The following is a 19,800-nucleotide window of genomic DNA, read 5'->3' as shown; positions in this document are numbered from 1 at the left end:
AAGGTGTCGTTGTCTGTTCCCTCACCTCTTCTAGCAGGTCGCTGACTTTTTGTTAGCTGAGTTCCACAGTAGCAAATGCTACCATCCTGGTTCGCTGTGAACTTTGTGTCCAAGCTTTTCTGATATTCTCCTGGTTTTGTTTTCAGGCTGAGTAAGCGTGATGTTGTGCTCTCAACTAACTGATTTGTTCGTGTGATGTTTAGGTTATCATGCTGAAAATCAGTAGAGCACTTGGATAAGATGGTACTGTAGTCCAACATGAAATGCAGGAAGCGAACACATTTCTCAGTCTTCATCTCCTGCACCACCCCCTTAGCCTTGGCTGCATCCTCGGCTTTGACATCACTTCCTTCTGCCATGTTCTCCATATGAACAACAGTGGGAGTGTAATTTTTTTCCATAGCCTTTAGACATCTCAGCCGGCTTGGAAGCCACCGTGTGCTCTTCAGCCCACTGAAATGTGCCAGCCTCTCATTTAGCAGTTCACTTATTTCTGTCAGCTCTCTTCGCTTCTTTGGGGAATAGTAGTACATCTTAAAGATGGATTTCAGTGTATCTTCAAATTTCACCAGGTACTCACAGCCTTTCACGCTATCCAGCACGGCTAGCTCTAGTTTGTGTGCCACACAGTGGATTGTTATGATGTGGGGTATCCTCTGTTTCAGTCTCCCAGCTACTCCTGTTTTCTCACCCATCATCACTGCAGCACCATCAAAATTTGCACACACTACTTTCTTTTTCCATGTGTCCTCTCTGATACCCATGGTGTTCACTGCTTCATCAATAGCCTCTAAAATACCTGCAGCATTTGCACTCTTGACTGGCTGACATTTGATCATGTATGTGGCTATGTCACCATTATCCCTCACATACCTGATGTGAACCAACTCCTGTTCTATTATACCAGTGTCTGTACTGCCATCTGCAAGAATGGATAAGAACCTGCTTTCTTGAATTTCCTTTTCAATCTGGTCTCTTGAAGTTTGTGCTATTGCTCCAATAAACTCTCTGCAAGCATGGTCATTGAGGTAAGTGGAACCAAGATCTAGGCCATTTGCTTTCTGAAGTTTGCAAAGACTGCTAAATTTTGCCAGTGGTAGTTCACTCTTTGCAACATAGTACGCAGTTCTAAACAGCTTTTTCAGGACTTCTTGTTGTGCTTGGTTTATTTTTAGTATGGTTTTTGCAATTGGTGTTTGTTCTGGGACAGATGCTGCAGACTGAGCACCAATGCATTTCTTGTGATGCAGAGATTTCTCATGAGTTCTGATGGGGTCTTTCCTAAAATTACTGGTCCCAGTAACAAAGGCGCTTGTCGACTCAGCAATAGAGGGAAACTCACGACACACCCGGCAGAACATCATGTTATTTACCTTGTCATATTCCAGCCTCAGAAATTCTTTTGTCCATGAATCCAAAAAACTGCGCTTTCTTTTTGCCTCGTAATCTGATTTATCATAACTTTTCCGCTTTGTGGTAGGCCTTTCTTTGCCTGTCCCTTCTTCATCCTGACCTGTCTTTTTTGGCTCAGCAGAACTAAAATACCTGCGTAAATCCATCTGTCTTTACACATGCCAGAGATTTTTTTTTTTTTTTAATTCTCTGCGCAGTCAACCTCTAGCACGTTTAAGCTTGCTGCGGGAGATTTCACGTGCCACGTTTGAAGAGTAAGCTAGTGAGTGATGTTGTGTCCTGTCTGACTATACCATATTGCACCACTAGAGGGTGGTGTCGTGAAATAAGAGGAAAGTGCAGCCGGGAAATTGTAGAGTTAGAATATAGTTAAGACAGCTATCTGATAACTCGATATGTCTCCCTGTTACCTCTACGATGTAAAGTTATGTGCTGCATTCATTAAAGAGCACTGTTCTTTGATGAGGACTGAGCTAATTACTCAGCTACATTTGCGAAAGAAAGCAAAGGCATTGTCATATATTTTTTACTTCCTATGATAGCCCAACGGGCAGGGCTGAGATAGATTTTGGTAGCCCGACTGGGAATATCACTAGCCCCGGGACGTCGGGCTAGCGATTTTGCGAGCCCTGATAAGGAATGTATAATGGTATATAAGCGGGTTAATTGCAGTGTTAGTGGTGCTGCACAGAAATGTTTTGGATGCTGAAATGCAGTAGAATTGGTTACAGATTTATTGTAAATAAGGACACTCATACAATGATTATTTTGTAAGTTTATTCTTGCGAGAGTGCAAGGTAACCAAAAGGGTTTGAGCTATGGACCTAATTGAATGTTTGTGTTGTTAAAAGAGAAATCTGTGTGTCTAAATGAAAAGAAAAGGACGTTGTTAAATTCTGTTAATAAACTAGACGAGGAAGAGCCTGCAGACCGAACGCAACTGATGTCTCCTGTCTCTGCATTTCTGTTAAAAAAAACAGTTTAAAAACAGACCCCATCGAAGGCCTGTAACACAGTCCCTCAGTCCCAGTATAGAGTCTTTGGTCCAGACTGGAACAACTGTGTGCCCAGTTTGAGCTCTCTTCAGTGCTGTGACCTGACAGACCCAGAGGGGCCATCACATCACATTTAGAAGCTCCCCTAATGGAGCCACAACACATGTCCAACACTTAGTCTGTCTTGTTGGACCAACTGGAAGAAACGATTCAAGGACTTAGTCACAGAACAGAGATTCAAATCTCCAAAATCCAACTGGCTGCATCAGGACATATAGTCTGAAACTCTGCACAGTTTCCTGTTTGAAGCTGCTTCCTGTTGGCTTCAGCTGTTTGGAGTTTCCATTTTCTAAACTTCTACATTCTGAACCTTCTTCAGCTCTGAACAGATGATGAAACACTGAATGATTTCAAGCTCACACTTTGTCTAATAAACTTACATCTTTCATTCTTTATACAGATTGATCGACTGTGGTTTGTCAAAGATCAGCTGTGATTATCTGGCAGCAGCACTGAAGTCCAACCCCTCCCATCTGAGAGAGCTGGAGCTGTGGGGAAACAACCTGAAGGATCCAGATGTGAAGCAGCTGTCTGATCTTCAGCAGAGTCCAGACTACAGACTGGAGACTCTGGTGTAAGTAGAGTGATGGAGTGAGTGGGTGGTGCTGTCAGCAGTATTGTACTAAACACAGACAGTATGAAACAAAGATCCAGTGTTTCCTGTAAAGCTGCAGCTTCTCAGTGAAGCTGTGAGAGGAGAATGGTGACAGGCTTCAGGATTGGACACAAACACTTCCTGTTTCTGACCTTTATGGTCACCATAGTAACGGCTGACACGCTCTGATCAAACACTGTCAACAGCCAATCAGCTCTCTGAACAAAGCAGCACGCAGACCAATGACTGCATTCGTTTCCAAGTTTTAAGCAGTGAAGAACACAGTCTGTAGGTGAGGAAGAATTTAGTGAGAGCAGATGTTTGGATGGAATTCCTCCAGTTAACAGCTGGAACCGTCCATCTGGATTGTTGGGCTTGTTGTTGGGGTTCCTACAGAGCTCAGAGTGGACACACCAAGGTTCTTCTAATGAATGAAAGTCCAAACTCAAACTAGGAGGGAAAAACATTTTCATCAACTTCAATAAAAATCCAAAGATTAGAAAAAGTGAAGCAACAATGAGTCCTAGTACAGTCCCAGCACTGAAGTCCCTGCTGCTCTTTATACTGGATGTGCTGCATCACTGACTGACAGCTGATGAAGAGTCTCTGGAAACACTCGTTTATCTCCTCTGCTCTTCCTTCTTCTCTCTGCAGGTGGAGCTGGTGATGGTAAACAGGACGGTGTGTGTGCTGAGAGAGGAGGAGCTGTGTCCTGATGATCCAGAGAGGTTGAAGCAGCAGCAGCTTGTGTGTAGAGACGCTCTGACTGGGCCATGTTACTGGGAGGTGGAGAGGAGAGCTTCATCCAGCAGTGACTGACAGAGGAATGAGAAGAAGTGCAGATGACTGTCAGTGCTGCAGAGTGAACTGCTCTGAGAACAGCTCCACTGTCAGACACAATGTAGAGTCCAGCATCATCCCTGTGTGTCCCTCTGGATCTGACAGAGGATCATCAGTGTATCTGGACTGCTCTGCTGCTGCTCTGTCCTTCTACAGTCTCTGCACAGTCTCTGTCTGACTCTGGCTTCAGACCCTCCTGGATCAAACTCACCTGGAAAGACTTTCAAACATCACTCAATAGATTTGAATACAGAATATATTTGATATATACTGTAGATGTACTGTAGAGTTGCAGTTTGTCACTTGTAAATACAGTCTGTGAGCAGCTGTGAGCTGAAAGATCTTTCTAGAAACAGGAAATGTTTTCACTCTTCTGTTGCTTTTTCATATATTTCCACAACATTAATATTGATCCCACCTGTCTCACCTGTTTCATGCTTTTATACATAATAACAGGACACGTGTGATCTGAGCGCTGCTGTGGTTGCTGTGCTGCACGTCTTCATTTAGATAACAGAGACATCTAGTGGTTCAGAGGGAGAACTGCAGGAGGTGGAGCTGTGTTTTAGCATGGAAAACTTTTTATCTTTTAGGCGCAGATACAAATATGACAAGTATCAGTGTGAGATACAAAAGGTCACATCAGTCAGCAGAGGGAACAGTGATCACACAGCAATGTAAGAATAGAAACATAACAGTGAATCTGGACATGTATACAGATGGAAGCAAACAAACAGGATGTAACACTACATTAAAGCCACAAATGGGAAGAAAACAAACACAAAGGAAAATATATTTGATCTCAGGAATCCAAATCAGATGCTTTAGAGCAGGGGTCGGCAACCCTGGGCACGCGTGTCACAGCTGCCACGTGAAGGGTTAACTGATGGCACGACCATAGCTGGACTGGCCATCGGGCATACTGATGGTGATTTTTCGTTTTTAATGGGCCGATGATGTTTTTTTATTTTTTTGTAACGGTATAAACAATGAAAGATGGCGGATTGGCCGGATGCTGGTCGATGTGTAGAAATAAGTCAGTTGTTTGGTGGTGGCTTTGGCGGAGCTTCCACAGAGGCAGCAGGTGGATGAGGGAAAGGGGAGGCGGGAGGAGCAGAGACCCGAGGCGGCCGCCGGTCCGAGTGTCAGGTGAACTGAACTTCAGGTAAGAAGTTATGACCTGCAGTCTGTCTGGGTCAGATATAAACCAAGTTTAGGTGGAGTTTATTTTCCTTGTGCTGACTTTTTACAGTCAGTTATAATAACTCCCACTCAGAGGAGACCAGAGATCACATTAACATGTGTGTCTCTGTATTAAGAAACATGACATATTGGCCCAGTTTATTTTTCTTATCATTGTTGTGAGGAGACCATAAATAGCATTTGTATTTTCTGTTGTACAGTTCATTTGCTGTTATGGATAAAAAGTCTTTCTTTGTTTCAAAGTAGCTGATAAATATTCGCTGATAGCTGCAAACATCTGCGCACAAATATAATCCTATGAAGTGGTTCTATATAGTGTGTAATTTATTGCTAATGCAATCATATGGCACATTGACTTCTGAGGAAATGTTAGATGCACTCATCATCAGAAAGGTTGCCGACCTAAACCAGGGGGTTTAGAGTATCATAGAGTTTTTGTGGTTTGTTTTCTTTAAGTCGTTTCACAGATTTTCTCTATAATTTCAATTCCTTGAATAAAACAACAAACTTAGGGGATGATTTTGTAATCCGACTTTATGTATGAAAGATTTGACTAAACGTAAAACAATCTTCCAACTCAGTCGTCATTCTTATCTTGTGAAATCAAACCAAATGTTCTGTTGTCTCTAAATCAGGGATTGATGAAATCTTTGGTTGCATCCATTTATGAACATGTTCTCATTCATATTAAATCGTAGTCTAAGTCCTTCTTTAGAGGGATAAATGTCATTCATTATCTTCAAATGTGTTTCTGTTGTTTTGGGGGGAAGTTTGAAGTCCATTGTTCAAAGTCTGTTAATGAAACTTTATGAAGTTTATGTAGAATGTTTTTCCTATTTTGTATTTGTTTGAATTATGATGTATTTCTGACTCTTTCTGCCATGATGCCAGGTCTCTCTTGAAAACAACATTTTTAATCTCAATTAAATTTTCACCTGGAGAAATAAAGATGATAATAATAATTTTGTCTTCAGGGAATCATTTCTCTGTAAAACAGCTTCTTCTGAAACTCTTGTTACATTTCTTGTTTATTGTTTGCTGGTTGTAGAAAAATGTCATCGTCTCTGTGTGAACTTAAACTCTACATGTGGTGTCAGCTATAAACGAGCTCTAGAGTCTAATAACGATGCTTTTATTATTGTCTGGTATCCAACCTAACCCTGGGCCTCTGGCTGAATGTGAAACACCAGCAGATGTTAAAAACTGTCTGGGTTACACGTGCATCACGTCGTGTGCTTCCTAACATGGATATGATTGGAATCTGGGCCTGTTCAAGCGGTGCTGGTATCGTTGTTGTTTCTGAGACTTTCCAAATCTTTACTGGATAAAAACGTAGCAACTGATGGATTTAACATTTAGCTCTCAGACTGTCCCAGAAAAGGCGGAGGTCTGGAAGTTTATGTGAAGCTCTGTCTTGCTGCTCAAGTCTTGTTCTCTCCATCTGCACCTCAGCCATTTGAAATCTTGGCCTTAACTATTGATCTGTTTGGAAATCAGACTGTTGTTGGCTGCTATCAGCCTCCACCTGCTTACCCCAGCACATCACCGTCTCTGGTTCAACTTTTATCTGAGCTGCATTTTAATGACGTCTTTCAGATGGATGATTTTCATTGGGACTGGCTTTCTTCTGTGTCTGATGATTTTAAGGCACGCTGCTTGTTTTTAAAACTGACTCAAATTATTTAAAGCCTCACACGCCTTGATCCTAAACACCCAGATAAATCTGCTCTTATTGACCTTTTTTAACTAATATGCTGCGTAAGTTTTCCACATCTGCAGTTTTTGCCAACGACCTGAGTGATCACTGCGTAGTTGGTGCTGTGAGAAACACTAAAATCTCACGCTCCGAGCCCGCATCAGTTTGAACTGGGGTCGTATTAAACAGGCTGACAATGTCAGTTTGGGAACATTTACAGGAGAGTTGTGTCTACTTTGTGGACAGACACGCCCCTTTTTGCCAGGTCAGGGTGAAAGGTCGGGACAGGCCTGGTTTGGTTCAGTACCGGCCGATCTCCTACATGAGAGAAACCAGGCCTGGGCAGGAAGTCTGGCTCTGATGCTGATTGGCTACGTTTTCATTAGCTGTGTAATCGGATTACTGCCTCCATCATCAAGATGTAACTATTTTTTACTTTAACGACTGACAGTCCAAACGACCGTAGGAGGTTTTGGCAAACTATAAAGTGTCTCTGCCAGCTGTGACTCCTCAGAGCTTCCTCCTCACTTAAATATCGACTCCACTCCTGTGTCACACAAAACTGAAATGTTGCTTTAACAAACACTTTGTTGCTTCTTGCTCTTTGTTCAGCACAGTATCTGATGGTAAACCTCTTGCACACAACTCTGCTCGTAGTTCCTGCTTACTGATACCTTTTCCTTCACACCTGTCACAGTAGAAGAGGTTTGTAAGGCTTTGAATAGCCCCAACACCAGAAACTCGTCCTCACAATCGTTCTCCTTCCTTCTTGCACTTGGCTGCAAATATCATAGCTGAGCCAGTGTCTTATATTTTTAATCTTTCTCTACAACAGAAGAACACCACTATACTCTGTGTTCTCTGGTTAACTGGTCCTCATTGGTCTTACACAGGATGGTCCATTAGTATCATTTTATCTATAAATCTGTTTCTGGGTTACTGCCTCCTATTCATCAGAGTACATGTTAGGCAAACAGTTTAGTCACAGCCTGCAGTCTCAGGACATCATTACATCCACTGTTCCATCAGTTCATGCAGAGCTTAGGAAGAAGGCGTTCTCCTTTTCTGCTCCGTCTTCATGGAAAACATAACCGAAGGATTTAAGGCTCTCCGTTGATTTCACTTGCAGACTTCAAAAGACGTACACATGTTTTTGTGAAACCATCTCTGGGAACTTGTTCTCGTTTTTAATGTGACTGAGTACATTACACAAACTTTTCTCTTATTGTTGTAATTTTAATATGTGTGTCTGGAACAGGTCTCTCTTGTAAATGAGACATTGAGTCTCAATGAGCCGACCTGTATAAATAAAGCTTCAATTACAAAGTCCTTTGTATAAAAGCTCCTTCAGCTGCCAGTGGGACGTGCTGTGGCACTATCGGTTGCAGAGCCTTTATATTGTTAGTTAGAAACTACAAATATAATGGCTCACTGTATTTCAGAATCAGAGAAACTTTATTAATCCAGGAGGGAAACTGAGTTGTCATAGCAGCAAATATACAAGAAACAACAAGCACTCATATAAAGTGAGTGTAGAAACAGAGTTATGATAAATAAATATTCAGATAAATAATATCAATATATAATATAAATAATCTATAATCCAGTTTTGAGTTCCCTCCCCAGACACCTTAACGCCCACTCACATCCTGGGCCATCTGACCTCAGGAAATCACATGATAGGGTGGGGCCAGGTTTCACAATGAGCTCACCCGAAACCCTGGCTGATTAGGACCCCCACCCGCTTTCACACCTTGGCTCATGTGATTACGTAGAGGATCATCAGGGGGTCCTTTGTCCCTCTTTGGGGGGAAACTCCCACTGGGTTTAAATCTGGGACTCCCCACCAACTGACCCTTAGAACTGAAGAAGCTTCTCAGATGAGAGGTGAAACGTCTTCAAGCAACTCAAAGAAGTCCAGACGCTTTTCTTTGCAAGCTCCTTAGTCTACAATGACCTGGATGACTGAGAACCGTCACAGACAACTCAGTCCCATATTTTAGGTTATTCTGAATAAATCGTTCATGCCCTCTCTTTGGAAAGAAGCTGTTGTGGTTCCTGGTCCTAAATCTAGTCGTCCAAAAGTTCTAAACGACTTCAGGCCTGCTGCCCTCACCTCAGTCTTTGAAAAAATCATCAGAAATGTGATTATGGAAGACACTGAACTTCAGCTTGATTCAATGCAGATTGCACATAAGCCCAATAGAGGAGTGGAGGACGTGCTTTTGATTCTACTTCACCTGATTGTCAAACATGTAGAGAGTAAAGGACTTCAGTTCATCGATTTCTCTGCTTCTTTCAATAACACAGCCCCAGATTTGAATCAAAAGACTTTTAGAACAGTTTGAAATCCGGACAAACCTGAGCAAGTGCAGTCATATAAATATCTTGATGACAAATGCTATTATTTTTCTGTAAAGCAAATTGACCTAAAAGTAAAGTAACCTTGATATGTCAGGATGTAGATGTCCCACCCAACAACGTCACCCAGCCCTGAAACATCGGTACTGTTCAAGGCAGCATTGCTGTCCACACGTCCATCAGAGTGTTTCTTTGGACTTCATGGTGTTGCTGCTCCCAGTATTCTCTGAGACAACCTCTGAGGCCGTCACAGAGCAGCTGTATTTGTACTGACATTACATTACACACAGGTGCACTCTATTTAGTCATTAGCACTCATCAGGCAATGTCTATGGGCAACTGACTGCACTCAGACCAAAGGGGGCTGAATAATAATGCACATAACAATTCTCTTCACTCTGCTGACAAGAGATTCAACCCCCACTATGAGCACCTTCTAAAGAGCACCATTGAAAGTATCCTCACCAACTGCATCACTGTGTGGTATGACTCCTGCACTGGGTCCTGCAGGAAAAATATGACAACGGGTAGTGAGAGCAGTGGAGAGGATTGCAGGGTCCTCTCTTGCCTCCCTCCCCAGGAGATCTACTGTGCCTGCCTCATTCGAAAGGTCCTCTTCATTACAGGTGACTCCACTCATCTCTTCAACAGCGTCTTCAGTTTGCTGCCATCAGGAAGGATACTGAAGAGACCTTTTGACCTTTACATTTTCGTTAATATCTTTAAAACAGAAGCAGCAGAAACGAGAATTTTAGCAGCACAAACCAGCACAAGCGTAGCACAGTTGATTGACACCAGTTTTGTTTGATTTAATTAATGTGGGGGGGCTGGTTGACCTCTGGGGACCTCTAGAAATTTTCTTGAATATCTTTAAAATGATAGCAGCACAAACAAAAATTTTTACAGCACAAACGTAGCATAAACGTTTGATACCACTTTTGTTGGATTTGAAGAAGGTGGGGGGTCGCGGGAAAAACCAGCAAAAGAACTCGAGCAGCCGGGCTATGTAAAAGGTGTAGGGGGGCATGTTTGCGGTCACGTCCAGCGGGTGTGTGGGCTGTTTGAGTCATCTGTTACCAGGCAAACTCCAATGCAGCAGGCTGCTGAACACACACAGGCCTCCTGCATCCTCCTCTTCAGCTCTGCTTGCCCGATATCGTGACCTAAGCAGGGTCGGGCCTGGTCAGTACTTGGATGGGAGACCGCCTGGGAAAACCAGGTGCTGTAAGCTTTTGCACTTCCACACACAAACTGCAGAGGGCACTTCTGCTCCTGCTTGTGCTTAGAGGCATGAGAAGTTAACATTTATGGGTGATAAAATCCTTTTTCTATATTTTTAACATGAGAATATCAGTTTTCCATCTTGTGTTCCAGAGTAATCGGACAAAAGACAAACGTAGAACAAGGAAAAAAGAGGCCAAGTGTCTCACCTATAAAACAAAATGACTGTTTTCTGAATAGTCTCACACAGATAAACATTTGCAGGGAATACCTTTTCCTTCAAAACAAACGTCACAGACTGTGTTTTTCTTTACTGATTGTATTTGAGTAGAAACTCAGATTAAAATGGCATCAGTGCTCATAAAATGATTTAACTGTAAAAGTAGGTGTAGTGGATCACTTTGCATAGATCTAGATAAAAGTGCTGTAAGCAAAGACTACAGTGGTCATTGAGCAGCTGTTCCTATAATGTGAATCTGGGATAAAGGCACAGATTATTTGTTTGCCTTTGTTTCCTGGTTCTTTCTTTCTTATCCAAATGGAAAAAGAGAGCATAAAAGTACTGTTTACAAGCAGCTTATCTATCTCATTGTGCCCACTATCATAAAATCTTGGTTGACTGAGCACTGAGCCATCTACCACTCGAAATTGAACCTGTGTGGGACAACAACAAAGTCCAGTATACTAAGTTTCAGTAATGTGCAGTTTTTTCTGTGGAAGATGTAAATCTAAATAGATGTCCTATTGTATGCATAATATACCACTGAACTTTATAAAACAACTTCTAAAAGCAAATTTCGATTTATTTTAGATTTTCTCAAATCCAAACAGTGCTAAAAGCATGCACACAGTCAAATATTTTTCATACGAGGTGCTGAAGGTTCTGCAATGTTCTGTCAGTGCGCCCCAGGGCAGCTGTGGCTACAATGTAGCTGCCATCACCAGTGTGTGAATGTGTGAATGATGTATCTGTGGCTTTTTGTCACACTTGGAAACCACGGTGTTGTGCAGCTATTTGCCTTGTTGCAGGGTTTTTAAAAAACTGCAGTTTTGATTTTAGTGAAAGACACCGTCTCATGACTCATTGAGTGCCGCGACTGACGAGCCAATCCGTGGCCTGCAGTCTGACGATGTCACATTTCCTGACTGCTTGGAACCCCGACTAAGTCGTCCTGTAGCCCACATCATAATGTTTCCATCTCTCTGCTTGACTGCGGGGATGCTACTTTTTGCATCACACTCCTATTTCAAAAGGTCAGTTAAAGCCACATAATTGGAATTTGGTTTCATCTCCCCACAGCACTTTCTCCAAAGTCTTCCCTGAATCGTTTAGATGTTCACTGGCACTTGAGATGGGCCTATACATGTTTCTCCTTGAACAGGTAGCTACCCTATGTTAGCCTAGCTTTCTATCACTGATGCTCTGTGTGTATTGTTATGGTTCAAAATATGGGGATGGAGACAAGAGACAAGAGAAAAAACCACAATAACAACACTGGTCCGGCCGGGTTAAGTCAAACGATGATTTTAATGATCACACGCGTGGGAGATGGACACTGATGCAGACAGCCTCAGATCTCAAAATGGTGGAGCATTGCTCAAACTCTTATAGCCTCTGGTTCTCCCACCTTATCATAAAAGCCTAAACATTCACATGCTTTTCTCTCACACGGCGCCTAAGCTACGACCTTGGCTCCCCGTTTATCTGCTCCTGCTGAGTTGGGGCAGAAAACTCCAGCATGCTCTGTTCTCTTCTAATCAGACAAATAAGGCGATGGCTTTCTGCAGCAGTATTATGCATCATAAAACAATATCATTCATCCACAATAAATCAGCAGTCTAATGTAATGCAAATCAGTTTAACTAATGCAATAGTTATCAGCTTCTTCTAATTCAGGAGAATAATGCAAACTAAAACTACATAATAATTCACAATCTTTAGTTAGGGGTATAACATGGCATAAAATAATATTATAATCTAACAGTATGCTGCTGCCTCTCTCTCATGTTACTTAAAAAATTAACCCCACAGCTTCAATAACCGTATCTAAAAATCTCTCAGTGAAAGTTACGGTTGTAGGTTTGGAAACATTTTGGGGTAGCCAGTGTTAAATAGAGACAGGGCCACATTCTTTATCTAGTCATTGTAATGAAAGAAGCACATTAAAAACTATATGAGAGTTTGCTTTTAACAAGCATGTAATGACTCTACTTAGTTTAGGTAGTCTTAGGGAGTCAAACTGAAAGTAGCATTTTGTGGATGTTTTCCCTGCTGCCCGATCCCATCAGTCTCTTAAAGCATCATTTCTTATGCGCCCTGGTGTGACAGAGGTTTCATGGCGCTACAGGTTACCTGAGCACATCAGTTATATTACGGTTGAAAACGAGTGCCCGGCCTTCCAGTGGGTGTTCGACCCCTCGTGCACAGCTCAGGAGTCTAAACGACCCAGCAGTTATGGACATGTGTGTTTTTGGTGTGCTGTCCCTCGTTCTCCCTGCTTGCAGGTATATCTGTGTGTGTGTGTGGATGCCGGAGTTTCTGAGAGCACCTGTTTACAGGCACCTTCAGGCCTGGTGGGTGTGGCCCTGCCAGGTGGTTGGCCACACTTGAAGACCATCACACAGCTGATCAAGCCTTGTCGGAGGAGCTACTTAAGAATGCGGTGGCGCTCTCTCTGACGCTGGATCATTGCGTGACTTCACGTTAGTCTCTCGGCCAGTCAGTACGGATAGTCTGCCGCATTGTATGTGTCTTACGGCTGCCTGTTTGTTATCTCCCCAGGAGAAGCGTGGAGACGAGAGGGCAGCGAGCACGGGGTGCTCAGACACTGAGGAGCGGAGACAAGGAACACTAGCACTGGGAAGAGGACATTTCACGGGAGTCGGGAACGCACTGCGGATTTATTGTTATTTTCCATTCACTGTAAATAAACGCACTGCTTGCATTCAGAGCTCCGTGCCTGGCTCCTCCTTCCTCACATCCCCACGGTTGACGCTGGCCAACCGTGACAAATAGCTTTTCTTAGATTCATTATTAGTTCAACATTGACAAATAGTAGTTGACTAATATCAGGAGCCTAAAAGAAAACAAAAAACAAACTAAATAAATATTTCAGACGCTGAAAATAAATGATTATGGTTGTTTAAATTTGCTGTCAGCAAGTTAGGTCTAATGCATGTAGTCAATCTAATGAATCAATATTACATGTAAAAAGTACAGAACTGAAAATGAAACTAAAATATAACGGTAAATGAACTGGTTCTTGTATAAAACCTTTCTACTCTCTACAACTTGCCTCATTCATGCACTCACTTTTTTCTATGCTTTTTCTCTGTAAGTGCTTTCTATCTAACATTAATACGCATTCATCCTCCCGATGGATGCATCGGAGAGCAACTTGGGGTTAGCATCTTGCCCAAGGATATTTGGCATGCAGGCTGGAGCAGGCGGGGATTGAACCAGCAACTTTCTGATTAGTAGGTTTCCTGCTCTACCTGAGCTACAGACACCCCAATTTGTGGTGCTCTGGAAACAACACGTTCTCATCCCAACAGGTAACGATGCTATGTGACAAATCATCGGTATGTGTAAATGTGTTTTTTGTTCTAATCATGAATCGCTTTGTAAAACAAGACCTGATAGGGTTAAGGTTAAAGTTATGGTTAGAGTTAATGTTAGGGATAGGGCTGGAATGGACGGCTGGAGCCTCTCCTCCAAGTGTGTGTTACTGCCGCCATCAGCATTCTGTTGTATTCTGTTGTCTGCTTTTCTCTGTAAGCGCTTCGAGCCTGTACTTTTTTGCTTTAGCTGAGTAATGAAGTTGAATCAGTACTTTAACTTTCACTGGAACAATAGTATTTTTACTTCTACTTAAGTGGAGAATGTCTGATCTTTTGCCAACTCTGGCTGTCTCTCAGTCTTGGAATACCCACTTGTTGTCCAGCGGTGTCCTGGGAATATGGGAACTAGACAGACTGGGGAAACAATGGGAGGAGACACAAAGATGGAATCACTTTTACCATCTTTTATGTATTTGCTGGTCGTCTTATTTCTTCTATTTTGCAAGCACAGTGTTGCAATCATTGTCTTTGTGGTACAATGACACAGGTAGAATGCAGGTGTTTTCATGTAACACGATGCCAGAAAGATGAGTAATGTGTTTTGAAGAGAAGATAAAACATCATGTTTGAACAAAGATAAGCAGCAGACACGTCTGTGTGTGAGTTGTTCAGGTTCAGTAAGAAGGTAATATGTCTGCAGAATTTGTAATTCTTATGAAGATATTGCTTGTACAATAAATAAAATCCCTTTAACTTCTTCTGGAGAGTGTCTTTATATATTTAGTCATTTTGGGGCGATCCTTTATTTAGTAGTAACTCTAGTCGGGGATATATATCAGAGTTTACTTTCAGATATGAGCATTGTGTTTCCTGTGGATGAATGAATGAATTATTTATTTATGTAATTTTTGAAAGACTGGCTCATGTAAAATCTCTGAAAGTATGACAAAGCTCTCCTGTTACACTTTATGGACACCTGAGCGTCACCATGAGGGCCTGTCTTTATTCACTTTATTCACTGAAATCCACTTTTATAATGAATTCACAGTAATCACTGACACCTTCAGAGCATTACATTCATTAAAGACGTCTTCTACACCTACTCTTCCAGACGACCGACACATGCTTCAACCACTGCAGGTTAACCAGCCACTCATCAGTAAAGCAAAAACTAAATGTAAATGTCCTCATGTGGAAAAGACTGAAACACAACTCCCATATATCACTAATGTAACAGATCCATTTAGGGAGAGTGAAAACACTAGGCTGGATGTGTTTTAATGCAGGAACATTCATCATGTCTTCAGTTCAACAAATCATTTACATTGAATATGTGAGCTGGATGGTTACACGACACAATGTGATTGTCAACAATAACTGCAATGAACGCTGGTTTGAGGGCGGAGTCAAGGAGGCCATTTACGTGAAAAGGGAAAGACCCTCTCTGAATCAAGGAGGGGGCCTAAGGGTACATCTGTCACCATCTTACAATGCTGTGATTGCAGCCGTTCTCCAACTCTCTGTGAATGGTACTCAGGACCATTGATCAGTGGTTGTTGATCAATGGTCATGAGAATTTGCATAATCATGATTAAGGAACTGACCTCCCAGCCCATTGTTCCTTCAGTCGGCTGGTTTCTCTGACTGAAAACGCTACGTCCAGAAGAACAGAATCAACTTTTGGAGATTTACTTCCCTGATGATTGAGCACGCATCAAGACCTTTTAATCAGGCCAACAAATATCTTGTACTCAATTTTAGCAGCAGCCATTGTGACACTGATGATAAAACTTGTGTAAAAGTGCGAAGCTGTAAAAAAGTAATTATAAAAAAGCGTTTTTGTAGCTGAATGTTACTGGATAGCTGTTTCATCTGTAACACATCAAAATAACCTGCTAAGGTTTAATAGGCTATAAGGAACACACTCACTTCCTGAGCCCTGGGCAATAAGAGACGTTTTTTATAATTTATTGATATGTTTGATCCTTTCTGACCTGCGTTAATGAAGCAGTCATTAGAGCACCATGTCCGCTAGAATAGTTCTGTAGTTTGATGCTTGAGTCGTTGCAGACTTGTTGAAACTCCCTCACCCGTCAAAGCAGCATCTTTGTTATTCGCGTCCAGCAGATGGCAGTGTTTCACTGTCTGACGGCTGTCTGAAGCTTCAGCTGGATTATCCGTTTTCATGTTTGATTAGAGGTTTGTGTGTGTGTGTGTGTGTGTGTGTGTGGGTTTTTAGCCACGAGTTGTCCATGATAAAGCATATTGAATGGCCTGTCTAATATTGTTAGAATTCTCCTTTGGGTTAGTTTCATTACTCAATCGGGACATTTATTTGGAAAAATAAAAAAAGAGGGGAAAAAAAGAAAAAAAAAGAAAAGAATTAAAAATAAATAAATCCTCATAGTTTACATTTACAAATATCAATACTGAATGTTACGTCCCTCTGCAGCTTCTAATCGTCTCAGTGTTTTCAGCTGGTGCTAATTGGCCACACCTAGTCAGGTGTGGATAAAAGCATACCTGAGGCAAGCTTCCCGGCAGTGCACTAGTCTTTGCCTTGGTGGCACCAGCCATTTTAGCCAACCTGGTTTTCCATTTTAGGATGAAACCTCTTCTCACCCACACTCTGCTATTCATCTCTGTTTTTATGTTGCGGCTTTTGAGCCGGGTCGTAACACTGAAGATTACGAAGATCAACATTAAGACCAGTCTGTGCATTCAAAGCAGTGACAGAAAAGAGTGTGGGGCATTAACCCCCACTCACTTCACAGTTCACGTTCACAGCGAGCTTCGTCGAAATTTACAATGAGACCCTGAGGGACCTTGTGTTCACCGGCAAGTCCAGCAAGAGACCTGAGCATGAGATCCGCAAGACAGCCAGCAACGAATTGACAATCACTAATCTCACCTATGAGCGGGTCTCCAATGAGGATCAGGTACAGCAGACAGACATCTGTAGCTCAGAACAAATTAATTTCAAATCTGCTGACAAATTGTTACCAAACTTTGAAAATACATCAAACTTTATCGATGCTCTATGTTTTAAAACGTTCCCTCGTCCTCTCAGGTTCTCCGTCTGATTGCTTTGGCCAATCAGAATCGCTCCACTGCCCAGACAGCCCAGAATGACCGCTCGTCTCGCTCCCACTCAGTCCTCCAGCTGGATATTGAGGGAGTTAATGCCGGCAGGGATGTCAAGTGCAAATGTATCACACTGGAAGTACCAGCATCAGGAATGTGGTTTCTTCTTTTTGGATCTATAATATTTAGTCTGGTTAGTTATTGTTAATGTAACCAGTGCAAAATCTGCTCTGATGACTCAACGTTAATGTTTGAGCCCCTGAGCGCTAAAAGAAGTGTTTTGTAAAGTATTAAAACTACCTTTAATGGAAGGAAAAACGGATCACTGCTTCCTATAAGAGTTGGTTTTCTCTGTGTGTGTAGCCACTCTGTGCCTGGTGGACTTGGCTGGCAGTGAGCGAATGGTGAAGAGCCAGTCTCAGGGTGACCGTTTCAAAGAGATGACCGCCATCAACAGCTCACTGTCCAACCTGGGCGTCGTTATCGCCGCTCTGGCCAAAAAGGTCTGCAGCTGCAGTTTCTGTAGTCTTAGATGTCACACCTGCTTTCTTTACATTTACAGTATTAATGATTTTTTTGGCCTTTGTGTTCCAGGAGACTTACGTAGCTTACAGGAACTCGAAGCTCACGTACCTCCTTCAGGGATGTTTGGGGGGGAAACGGCAAAACGTGAGTTTGTTGACATCACAAATCTTTATAATGACGACACATAAAACTGAAGGAATTTATCCCCAAAAAATATTTAACAGCGTTTGATCTCATCACTTCAGATTGTGACTGTTTATTCTTTGGCACTAATTTTGGATGTCTTTATTTGCAGCTTGATGTTTGTTAACATTGCTCCGGAGCCCGACAGCTTTGGGGAAACTCTGAACTCATTGAGGTTTGCCAGCAAGGTCAGTGCAGTCTTGTTTCCAGTGTTCATTGGACAGAGTACATTAATGATGTCCTTACATCAGCTGTTTATGGTAAACCAAAGCCATACTCCATATCCATTTTAATACCTTGGTGTGTAATTCATACTCACATTTTGTCTGAAGAGTAGGGATGTTCCTGGCGTCTTATTTACTAGTCGACTAATCGAGGGGGAAATAATTAGACTAACCAACTAATGTAAAACTAAGGAACATTCAGATATTGAGTTGATTTTCAGAACTGATTAATAGAAACTGTCAAACTAGACGCAGAGGTATCTTAAACCATTTATCACATTCTGTTAAATACAAATGAAAATGCATTACTACAAAAGATGTTCTATTAAAATATGACAATCATTTGAGAATCTAAAAGTACGTCTAAGTGTGGCGAGAATGATTCAGGTAATACATTATACAGCTGTTTTCTAGTCAGGTTGTGGGGGCAGCAGGAAGGACTACTCCTGACCACAGCTGATAGATGTAAACTGGCTAGCATGACCAAGGATGCTGGGGCCTCCTACTGGTAGGACGTGCCCAGCTGGAACAGCCTCCTGGCCAAGGTGGCTGTCACCTTTTGATGTGAAGGAGTAGTGACTCTACTCTGAGCCCCTCCCCCATTGACTTAACTGCTCTCCTAAAGGAGAGGTTTTCCACCTCTCAGGAAACTAATTTCCTCTGCGTGTATCTGCGATCTCAGTGTTAACAAGAAGATCAGGGTAGATTAATAGATTTATGGCGTTTCTCAACAACAGTGCACCATCTGGTGGTAGATCGCTGCCTAACATTTAGAACACAATGTACCAGCATTGGGCATCAATTAAAATGTTAACAATTAGATTGAACGACTGGTAAGTCTGATACAGACTAGTGACAATTAGTCGACTAGTCACATAAATCCCTGAGAGCCCACAGAAGTGGCCTGCACCATGTGCGTGGCTTGCTTTGCAGTTTAACCACCAAAACACTCGTCTGCAGTGGAATTTCTTTGAGCTAATCGATTCATTTATTTCATTTCTTCTTCTAATTAATGTGGAAAATGGTGGCAAAGGTGGCTGAAATGAGTGATTCCTAGAGTTACATGTCAGTTTACAGCATAGGGATTAAGTTTACAGTATAAATACCACTGAATTGTACAAGGATTTGAAGTTTCACTGTAACTTTAACATTTTTGACAATTTTGTTTTGTTTTCTCCCCCACAGGTGAACGACTGCGTCATCAGGACAGCGACTGCCAACAAAAAGTAGAATTATTAAAAAAAACCCTGAGTTTTCTACTTTTTAGGTTCATCTCAGGTTTCCACGCTGAGTTGGTCATGACAGTTGCCATGTGTGATGGCATGCCACACATGGTAAGCTCCACACCTCACCACCCGTTGATTCACTTTAGTTTAATTTACAGTCACTACTTTAAAATATTCCATTTATTGTTCAATATCGTTTCTTTATTAAATGTATTCATTTTTCCATCACACCTTCCAATGTTTATATGGCGTGCACACATATTAACCTTGCAAGGTCAAAGCTCTGTTTTATGTTATATTAATACATCTTTGTTTGAGTTACCTGGGGGTTGGTGTCTCCTCCTGTCTGGCAAAGGGCTGGGAGACCTGAAGTACTACTGACAGCCTAATTGGATTGCACCACATGCAGGTGAACGACTGCGTCATCAGGACAACAAAGTAGAAATTATTAAAAGAGTAACTTTTATATATGTGCGTTTAAAGCAGGGTGTCAGTTTTTTTTGTTTTGTTTCCACATATGTTGGATTATGTTTCTATATATATATACTTTGTAAAGGGTATTTTAAATTAATGAAAATGAATAAATATGATTGTTTCTTTTACCTGTTTCGAT

The 19,800-nt window shown here is 41.9% G+C and overlaps 2 pseudogenes; both read left to right on the top strand.

The window, feature by feature from the left end:
• The window catches only part of LOC146577636 (protein NLRC3-like), a 177,435-nt pseudogene that overhangs the window by 91,535 nt on the left and 66,100 nt on the right, over positions 1-19,800 (top strand).
• LOC146577640 (carboxy-terminal kinesin 2-like) lies at positions 1,017-19,191 on the top strand (annotated as a pseudogene).

This window comes from Mchenga conophoros, linkage group LG3, assembly GCF_057382185.1.
Source record: "Mchenga conophoros isolate Kocher_MC1m ecotype Shallow Benthic linkage group LG3, M_conophoros_male_GT1.1, whole genome shotgun sequence".
In the NCBI taxonomy this organism is placed as follows: Eukaryota; Metazoa; Chordata; class Actinopteri; order Cichliformes; family Cichlidae; genus Mchenga; species Mchenga conophoros.
Note: the sequence above shows the minus strand (reverse complement) of the source record. Positions and strands in the feature narration are given on the sequence as shown.